This window comes from Aquila chrysaetos, chromosome 4, assembly GCF_900496995.4.
Source record: "Aquila chrysaetos chrysaetos chromosome 4, bAquChr1.4, whole genome shotgun sequence".
NCBI lineage: Eukaryota > Metazoa > Chordata > Aves > Accipitriformes > Accipitridae > Aquila > Aquila chrysaetos.
Window position 1 is genome coordinate 4024311 of NC_044007.1, and position 10340 is coordinate 4034650.

The 10340-nt window shown below is 47.7% G+C and overlaps 1 long non-coding RNA gene across 1 annotated transcript in view; it reads right to left on the reverse strand.

The window, feature by feature from the left end:
• The window catches only part of LOC115340824, a 78501-nt gene extending 70254 nt beyond the window's left edge, over positions 1 to 8247 (reverse strand). Inside the window, exon 1 of the long non-coding RNA XR_003923195.1 lies at positions 7979 to 8247. This is a non-coding gene — a long non-coding RNA (uncharacterized LOC115340824). The remainder of the gene's footprint in view (positions 1 to 7978) is intronic.
• Positions 8248 to 10340: the final 2093 nt, after the last annotated feature.

The following is a 10340-nucleotide window of genomic DNA, read 5'->3' on the forward strand; positions in this document are numbered from 1 at the left end:
GACAAACAGGACCAGGCATCTAGAAGGTCTGAGCAAGAACAGAGATTTGGGTTGCACTCGGTGAGATAGCAACACCCAGAGCTGACCGTCCTGGCATCATCAGGCACCATCCAAGGACCAGCAGGTGCTTCTTGCTCTTACCACATCCTAGCATGATGTTTGACAGTGCCTGGGCACAGCACCCATCTTATCCTGACACCCTCTGCTCCCACACAGTTGGGAGGCCTCATCTGCGATGCACGGTTGATGGAGCATCAGCAAGACGGGAGAGACTGCGGCGGTGCCAACTTCTAGGACTCTGCACTCAAAAGAGCTGCTCCAGGACAGTCCCCCCATCCAACCTCTTTCCCTGATGGACCAAATGTCTCACATGGGGAAATGTGGAGCTACCTGAGAAGATACCTAGAAGTCTGGTGCCATTGCCTGTTCCAGCGCAGAGCACTGGACTTTGAGCTTGCTTTCCAGCTCAAAGTCTCTGGTTATCTCCTGAATACCCTGCCTGAGTGCGAAGAAAGGAGGAGCTTCATCTCCATCAGAAACATCTCTGGCTTGCAGAAGTCACCCACAGCCTCACCATCCTCGTCCATGGTGGGAACAAGCAGCAAATACATTGCTCCTCACTGAATCTGGGCTGGAGCAGCGTAAAGCCAAGATCCATGGGACTGCAGAAAGGTCCTGAACACCAGTATTGCTGTTGCTCTGGTGCTGCAGGACTTCCAGGCGCATGGAAATGTGGTGAGAGCCCCGGACCCAGAGGCTCAGATGAAACACCAGAAGCTCCATGGCCCTGAGTGGGGCCGGGCTGGAAATCTGTCAAGCTTTCTCGTGAGATTTCCTTTCTCCCTCCTGGTTCTGTTTGGGCTGGAAACACCATGAGAATAACTTTCCTCCTTGCATTTCAGCAGTTTTGCTTCCGGGCCTGGGCTAAACAAGGAAGTGCAGAGGCGTGGGAACTGAGGGGAGACACAAACACACAAGAGCATGGTCTGAACTGCTCCAAATCTCTACGTGCGACTCACTGCCTCCGTTCAAGGCGATTCTCCTGCCAGCTTAACTCCTCTGACTGGGCTGACACTTTCAGGTGGAGATGGTTATCTCAGCCTTCCCTGTGGGCCAGATCCTGCTTTCCTTTAGACAGCAAAGCAATCCCAGCAATAGCCACTCAAATTTTACTGGTGTGAGACAAGAACATTTGGACCAGGATCTCCATGCCTTTTAAAGACACATCACCTTGCCCACAGTGGAGCACTTGGACACAGAGCCCAAACCTCCAGAGAGCCTTGGTCCTTTTGCTGCCAACCACGAGGTGTGGTAAAAGGGCTTGACTTCTCCATGCACTTAGCATCTCACCACCCTGAGAACAGAGGGCATGTCAGGTGAATGAAGTTAAACTGATAGTGTAGAGTACCACAAACCATCAGCACTTCAGGCAAGGTTGACCCATTCCTCCAGGATCCAAATTTCTTCACTGCTACGTGCCTTCAGCACCTACTGACAAAACAAGGTGTGCCCACATGAGTAGGTATGGCATGTAGGGATGAATAATGCTCCTCTCACCCCTCCTCTCTGTGATTGCCACATATCACAGTATTTCAGGATAAAGTTCAGGCATCACCACAGGCACCACCTAACGTATGTTTAGATGAAACATTCAGTATCTCAAAGCTACAAAGAATGCGGAAATGGAAAGGAGTTTTTCCCATCCCAACCAGCTTGCAGTTTAAGGCAGTGCTCTTTCCCATAAGTCTCCACCACATTGTCATGGAAATCTCTTTGGGATTATGAGTATCTATTCAGAAGTTCAAAGGTTAATTGGAGCAACACCAGGCTTATGAGCAGAAAGGAGGGGACAATTTCTGGCAGCAAGGTTGCAGAGCTACTGAGCGCATCCCTCTGGAGCATTCATCATTATTTAATTATTGCTGTACTAATAGCTAGTATGATTTAAAGTATTCAAGGTCTCTTAGGCTTTGTGAAAGAAGCAAGCCTTTTGTGTTTTTTAAGGACCTCAAAATAGCAGATGGGTGTAGCAGCCTCCTAGCCCAACAGGCTGTGTCTCTCAGCACTGAGGACTTAAGGCAAATGACTGCACTTACTTGGCTATACGACTTCTAGGCAAGACCAGACCATGGGCAAAGACCCGCAGACAGTGCCGGCACTAGCCAGGAGAGGACTCAGTGACTAGAGAGGCCAATTCCAATTGCCTCTCTGCCAAACTGAAAACCTGGCTGCATCTGCATACTGCTTAGCACCAAGGGATCTCCATCCCACCAGAGGCTACTCACCGAGCAGGTTACATCTGAATTTGAGCCTGTCAGTCAGGGTTAGTACTGGTTGCAAAGCCATCTTCCCTTCCTGGACAGTGCTACCTACTACTACCAACATCTAGCCAGGTTCTGTTGTCCTTTCCTCCACAGCAAGCACCATCATGTGCCTGCTCTGTACGCTGATGTTAACTGTATAGCTGGAACTGCATCCCAAGAGGCATGTGCGTAGCTTCTCCATGTCCTTAGCTCAGAGAGAGAAGCACAGCCCTGAGGCGTGTCGTCCTCTCCCTGTCAGAAGGAGCAAGAGAGGTAGAGACGCACCCAAGAGCCATCCTGGAACTGTGGTCCCTGCCAGCTCTCTCCAATCTGCCCTGCCCAAGGCACTTTTCCCTGTCACAGTCTGGCACATCTATTTCAGATCTCAAATGCAGAGGATTGCCACATATCACAGGGAATGAGAAACAGATTCCCACTGGGGAAGCAGGGTTCTAGAGCAGCGTGGCATCAATGACATGCCCTTGAGGTTCAGAGAAGGAGGACCTGACTGCTTGTTAATCCTGCTTCCCAGCTGGTGATTTCTAGGGATAACCTAGCCAGGGAATTCTAGGGAAAATTTTAAAAGAACTTCTAGTAATGCACTGTGTGAATAAAATCCCCAGCATTGCAACTCATAGGGAGGCAACGTTGCTCATTGCACAATAAACCATGTGAACCACTGGACACAGATCCAAGGCATCAGGAAACAAGCAGGAGAGTCCCTACGCCCTTCTAGCAAAATCACTTCTCTCTTTCATTGATTGGCATTAGAAACTTAGATATGACCTCCTGTGTCAGGGTAGATTGAATGGTGCCTCCAAGTCCACCTTTCAGCCCCATTGTCCACGACTCCAGGGTTTTCTCATGTTATCTTGTGTATAGGTGCTTTTCATCTTTGAAATGACTCATGTTCACATGTTCATCTCCACTGCATTCCCCTCCTTGCCTTTATCCCAGGCTCTCTTCCCAGCTTCCCCAGCCAGCAAGAGCCCTCAGCCTGTTCTTGACCTCTCAGCATTGCAGTCTTGAGCTCTTTAGACTTCGCCTGCAACTTTACCCATTAGCACTTTTATTAATTCAAAGATCTCTTGTCTCAGAGGAGAGAAAATACAGCAACCTGGAATCACAAGGTAAGGCCACATGATTGCTCCTCCAGAAGACAAGCACATGCTCTAGTGGCCAGCTAGATGCTACCAGTGGCTAGTCCTGCCACTGAGGGCTAAGAAATGAAATAACAGGGCAGTTCTGCACCTTTACACAGGCAGGAAAAAGAGGCAGTGGCGAATGTAAGTCATGAAATCAGAGCCACATTACTCAGCATGGTCAGCTTGTCATTGCATTGAGCGATTGACCACCTGAGTCACAGGAGTGGAATTCATCTCACTTAAATTTAGATATCTAAAACGTAGAATCTGATGTCTGGCCGTACAGCTTCAGCTTCTTTTACAGTCTATGATTCATTTGACCTCTCTTGGATACTATTGTGGATTGAATCATGCTCTGGTTCTTCCTATTTCTCTGCATCGGCAATAAAGGGAGCCGACAGTGACTAGTTCATCTGAAGTCAGACATCTCAATTTTACATGCCAAAATAAGAGTAAAGGAATCCCACTCTGGGTATTGTCATTTCTCCCTAATTGAAGGGCTTAAAACTTTCAAAGCAGAAGGACAATGACAGCTGAATTTGTGGTGGGGTTTTTCATGCCAACATTCAGAGACCGTTTCTCCCCTGCCAGCTTGCTCAGCTTAATTCATGGGAATGTCTAGAAACAGGAACCCCTGGAGCACAGCAAAAATGAGCCGGGCTCTGGCATTTCTGCAAGTAACCAGTTCTTAATTATTTCACTAATACTAGCATTGTGCAGCAACCATATGCACCAAGAGGTCTGCAGAGGTTTTTTTGCCACAAAGACCCACGTACAAACCTCCACATAGAAGGTGGGTCTAGCGCTTCTGCAGTGTTTCAGGTGTGAGAGCACAATGCCGAACTGCAATTCTTTTCAGGGTGTTTGAGGAGTTTGTAAGGTATAATGAATCTGCCCTTAAACATCATTTGGGTCAGGAAGGATCAGAGAGCCAGGAAAGGTGGGATAATGCTTGTCAACTAGGAGATGTATCACGGGCATGGTGCAAACCCTCCCGTGTTCTGGAAAGGGCAGGAGCATGCTGGCAGCAGGAGTGATGGGGACAACCACAGGAGTGGGGTTTTCTGCACAGAAAGGACACAATTACCCTGGGAGGAGGCTACAGGGCCAGGCTGCAAAGGGGCTCTCTGAGCCTTGAGAACAGAGGCAAAATTACTCTGGAGGTTGGGTACCTGGGGAGATGGGGTTTCCCCCTTCATTAGGAGACAGGTCAAATATGACTAGAAATTAGCACTTTATCATTTCAGAAGTATTGCTAGCAAAGGGCTCTGAGGCAGAGCAGAGCCAGGAGGGAAGGAAATGTCTTGGACTGTGCCCATGGGCTGCACTCAGACCCCATGGGGCTACGGCAGGGCCAGGAGGAGAGCACTGGGGAAGGAAGTCTTATGGCAAGGTCGGACAGCAGCTGTCTCCAGGAATGAATCCAGGAGCAGCGTCCTCCTGGGATGGGCCAGGAGGCTCTTGTGTTGACTGACTGCCCTTCCTGAGTTCGGGAGGAAATTAATCTCTCACCGTGGGCTTCAGTTTATTTTTACATTGCAAGTTAGCCTGAAGGGAAAAAAAAATCATAAAAAAATTCTATCCCCTAAAAGGAATCACAAATTTCACAGCGACCTAAGGAGATTAGTCAAATCCCTGTGACCGTCAGCAGTTTCACTTAGGTCAAAGCCTGGCATAACTCAATCTCTGTGAGAAGAGAGGAGAGGAGCTGCACGGACTGCCCAGCTCTGCAGGCGGGACAGCCTCTCCAAAAGGGCCCTTCTGCAATATCTGGAGGGAAATATCCCTTCTGCAGTCCAGCAGCAGAGAGGCAAACAGTCAGACTGGCCCGGAGTGCAGACAGCGAAAGGGAGCGTTATCTCTTGCAGATACCACAGTGAGACCTTCCAAGCTGGGAAGCAGGAGGAGGACCAATTTCCCAGGCTAGGAGACATCAAAGGCTGTGTGAAACCTTCCGAAAATGCTCACCCTGAATTCCTCATGCATGGGTGGGCATATGGGATAACTCTCCATAGGGTCAGGGAAACGTAGAAAGTGGAGCAGTCGGGTTCTGATTCGTCTCTTGCTCTGGGGGAGAAAATGAAGAGAATTTAGCTCAAAACCTAAAAATAAATATGCCACCCATAGGTTTGGTTTTGCACAAAAATTGGCCTGAGTTAGGTAACCTAGGGCCCTTTTTGGAAGAAATCATTTCCATCCCCGGCAAACATGTCTGTGTTCATGGCTCACAGAGGCATCAGCCTTTCAAGCTGTGCATCAAATTTCATCCAGGGCAGGATCAGTAATGTGGAGGAGCTGTGGTACTGCCCCTGCAATGTACCCATTGAGCAAAGAGGTATTGGAAAAGGAAATCGGGGACAATCTTTTGGATTACTCTAAGGAGAAATAGGGCTTTCAGCTCATACTCCAGAGTTTTACAAAGATCTGCCTCCCTCTCAGTGAGAGGAAGGAGCCTCTTAATAGAAACCCAATAGAAATTCTCCTGCTCTGCTGTGTGAATACACAGTATTGCTTTACATTGTATCACAAAGCCAAATAGGATGGGAAAGGCCACGGTGTCTGCCCTCCACTGCCGAGAGGCAGGAGACTTTTGCAAATGTTTCCCTTTCCCTGATAAAGTTACAGGTACAGTTTTTAGAAGAAACTAACATTTTTTGCAATTCTTAGCTCTGCTCACAGGGAAGCTTGTGCTCTCTTTGTGGCTTCTCTGCCGTTTGAACTCTTCCAGTAGCACCAGCCCTGAGGTTTTCAAAATTATGAGTCAGGAACTGGGAAATCCTTACACTGATTTAGAAACTAAAGATTAAAAACAAAACAGAAAAAGACACCCCAACCGCAGGGACTTTCGAGTTGCTTCTGGTCTTTGAGCTTTTAAGGTCGAGAGTGGAACAGTCCTATTGCACTGTTTCCGGGTACCATCACACCTGCTTTTCTATCTGCTGTTTCTTTTCTTGTGTTAAGAGCTCTTCGGGGAAGAAAGCATCTTTCTGTCCTGTGAATATGTAGCATTTAGCACAAGGTGGTCTTCAGGCAGAATGCAGCCTCCTGGGCACAGGGAGAATGAATGCAAATCTTTACGATCAGCCATTTTACCTACGAAATACATAACCTGAGAAAAAACATTTGAGGAGAAAGCAAGATAGCAGATGGGGTAAGGGAAGGCAGACAGCACCGTTGTCCACCACAGTTGCCAGCATTTTCAGTCTTTGGTATTTGCTCCTGACCCCGTGAGAGCTTTCATGTAGGGGGAAAAGGAACAATAAAGATGATTCCCATGTTGCTGATGCACACAGAAAAGGACATTCGGGTCCCATTTTTAATAGCTGACATTGTGGGAGCCCCTGAAAGCCCACTCTTGATCAGGTTCCCGCTTTGATTAGCGCTGTACCAACAAACAGGAAGATATTCCCACTCCCGGACAGTTTACAGGCTACACGCCTCTGAGGCAGGGCACAAAACCAGAAACACGGTCTTTGCCTCTACAGGTGGGAAAAGCAGATCCAGTAGAGTGAAGTGACCCGAGGTTCCACAGCACTGTGCTATGGAAAGGTCAGAAACGGAGCCGGAGCTTCCCAGCTGCGTGGCTGACTCAGACACGGGCGAGCTCTGCCCAGACTGGGAGCAGCTCATACTCCCAGGGGCCAGAGCAGTGCAGCCATTCTTGCTCAGCACCGCATCCGACCACTAAAGCCAGTCCGACCTACTCCAGCCAGCCCTCAGACCTCTCTGCTCTTGGCCCTCTGCAAGGTCAAGTTGCTCTGAGCTGGAGTTTGCAGCCCTGCTCCTCGCCCTGCACTTACAACACACACAAAGAGGACATGAGCCCTGATCTGTTTGACCAATTGATCTCTTAGTCATTTCCAGGAACTCTGCAAGATTGCCTTGCAAACCGCATGGCTTTGCCACTTATTTCTGCTGCAGATGATCTCTTTCAGCCCAAAATGTCCCTGATCCTACAATTAAAGCTTACTTTGATCTTCCTTTAAGGAGTGGGAGCTTGGAGGAAGAAGTAAGGAAGCCTGAATGCTTCTGCCTGCTGCAGCGACCTGACTTTGAAGACAGAAATGCAAGAGCTACTTAGAGAAGCAAAGTCTTCAAAATATTTGGTCCAGTTGGAGGAGCAGGATCAAAATCACAGTAGTGCCTACTTCTCAGATGTACCTATGTCAAGGCTGAACTTGGTTCTGGACCTACAGAAATAATAATAAAAAAATATTCCTCCAATGTCAACACGGGGGAATGTCCTCCACTATTCCTCTAACATCAGGATGACCAAAAGCATGAGTTGGGCTTTGCACTAAGAGGGTTCAGGCTGGGAAGAGGTAACATGGCCCTTTGCTCCTGATGATTTCACCAATCCGACATTTGTTCCCATGCATTTCCCCACCCTCCACCCCCTAAAAAGCTGGAAACACAGTTTCCCTAACTGGAAATGCAAATTTCATAGTAACATTTTCCAGACCACTTTGCAAGAGGTAAAGCGGGATGAATTTTTTCAGCACAGCTTTAGTAGAAGCTTACTGCTCTTACCTGGCCCCTCTGTGTCCGTATCCTGACAGATTCCTTCAGCAATCTTCAACTCCTCTTGACTTCGCCTTTTTGTGGTGTTTGTTTCTTTGCCCTTCTTAAATAAACCATTGGCAGTTACTATGGTAACACGCCTCATTCTTTCTCTCTCCTCCCTAGAAGTCTATTTCTATTTAACAGGCTTTTAAAAAGACTCTATTTATACTTTCTTTTGTTATCCTGCCCCTGGTCCCTTGCAGTCAGACAAGGGCAGGCACGGAGTAGTGCATGCACTAGCCTGTTACTAATAATGGCCATCCACAAACACAAGAGCAAGCTGTGGGGATCAAAGCTGTGACCTTCATCAGGAGATGCTCTGCTTCTTAGATGAACAAAAAGGAAACTTGAGACATGGCACACCGCATGCTCTGGCGGGAAGCACTGCTAGCAGGGGCCATCCCCACCTTCCCACTCTCGAGCAGTGTGCTGAGGGGCTGCAAGTCCCCAGAAAGAGCTGTCATGTGAAAAACAGCCTTGCTGTCACTGCAGGCAGCTTCCACCTTTCCTCTTTTCTTAGTGTCAGACATTCGTCTACATTACTGGTAATTGGATAAAGAGAAAAATATGAGCTGTGGTCCTTTTTGCTTCCTATTCTGTGAAAAGAAAAGCTCCCTTCCTCCCTATGATTTTTCATTTTAAATCTTAGGGCTATTAGCAAGCATCAAGGTTTATTTCCTTCAGTTTCATTATATCATTTAAACACGCGGATTACAATTTATCTTAACCCTTAGCTGAAGCAGTAGGTGTCTGAATTTTTATGATGGCAGATTTTCTCCTATTGTTTTTCAGGCATTTCTGCTAATAAAAAACAATGGGTCTGAAACAGTCCAAGTATAATTTGGTTCCTTTCTCCATTGAGAGGTTTCACTTGCACAGTCAGGCTGGTGCCAGAAACCACACGTTTTTTGGTCATCTTTAGGGTGTTCCAGGAAACATATTGTCAACAGATCTCAATTTTTCAGTAGGAAAAGCCAGTAGAAGAAAGACTCCGCAGCCCTCCCCTTCTCTCCTCCACATAAAGACAGCTTTCAGGACCTCTTTATTGATGAAGAATGACCCCAACCGTTGTAAAACCATTTTCTTCTCGCTTGTGATCTCTGCAGCCTGACCAGCACAAGCAGCTGTGATGCCCTTAGAGTGACACTCCTGAAAGGGTTAAGGTATCTAAAACTACAGCCTCAATAAGCAGCTCGCAAAAGTGTCTGGTCCCCAGGGTGGGATCAGTGTATGAGAATTTGCTCAGATCATGTAATGTTTGTAACTTGATTTCCTGCCGGAAAGCTTCAGTGGGTGGAGTTTCTGCTGAACCAGACAGAACTAGAACTATTTCCTTCTCCAGATTGCTTGTGCATGTCCAGTCAAGCTCAACTGAATTAATAGCAACCGGCTTGTTTCCCCCCCCACACCCCTTCCCATTCATCTCTTGCAATGGAGACACAGAAGTATGTGACAATCTTGCTGCCAGGGCAAGTGCCTCAGGAGGTGGGAAGATCCCGCAACCTTGGGCAAGTCCCGTACTTTCTCTGCACCTCTGGTCCATCTCTTGTTATATTCTGAAGAAAGGATGTCCTAATGACCAACCTCCTGCCCTACTAATTTCCTACATGACCTTGGGAAAGCCACTTAACTTTTGCCTGCCTCCACTTTCTGTGAAATGGAAAGGAAACTAGCAGAAGGCTTGCTCACCTTGCTGCCACCACCAGTATTAAACCAGGGCCCATGAGGACTGAAAGTAGGAACCTCTCCAGTTTAAGCTTAAAGACCAGTTGCTATTGTCTCCTGGAACAGTGCAGACCTGTGGTGGATTGCCAGAAGCACTTCTGCAAGGGAAAAACAGCCCTGTTACCTCCCACACTCCAAATGGCAAACTGATTCACCCCCTCCCTCTGCCATCCCAGGAACCACGAGTTTCCTTCACATCCATCACTGAACGCAACCAAACCTCCTTGGAAAGGCCAGATCCCGCTCCAGGTGCTTGGTTTTTTATCAAAGTTCTAGGTTCCACCAAAGTGGTCTAAGCTAGACCCCACCAAGATGATTTCATCTATACTAAGAGCATCCACACAGGGATGAATGCATGCCTAGCCAAGTGAGATCCTATGGATCTTGGAGAACAAATCAGGGCTGGGGCCAGACATCTACCCCATGTACAGCTTCAGGACTCTGCTAGTTTTGAATGGTGCTGGGTCAAGTTATTTGAGGTTCAGCTGGTAATCTAGACACTTCATTATCAATGTTAAGATGAAGGTGGCCAAGCTCCCTTCTCTCTGTTGGTTTTCAGCAGCACCTTTTGAAAATCCTTCCCAGAGTAAACAGCAAAGTCACC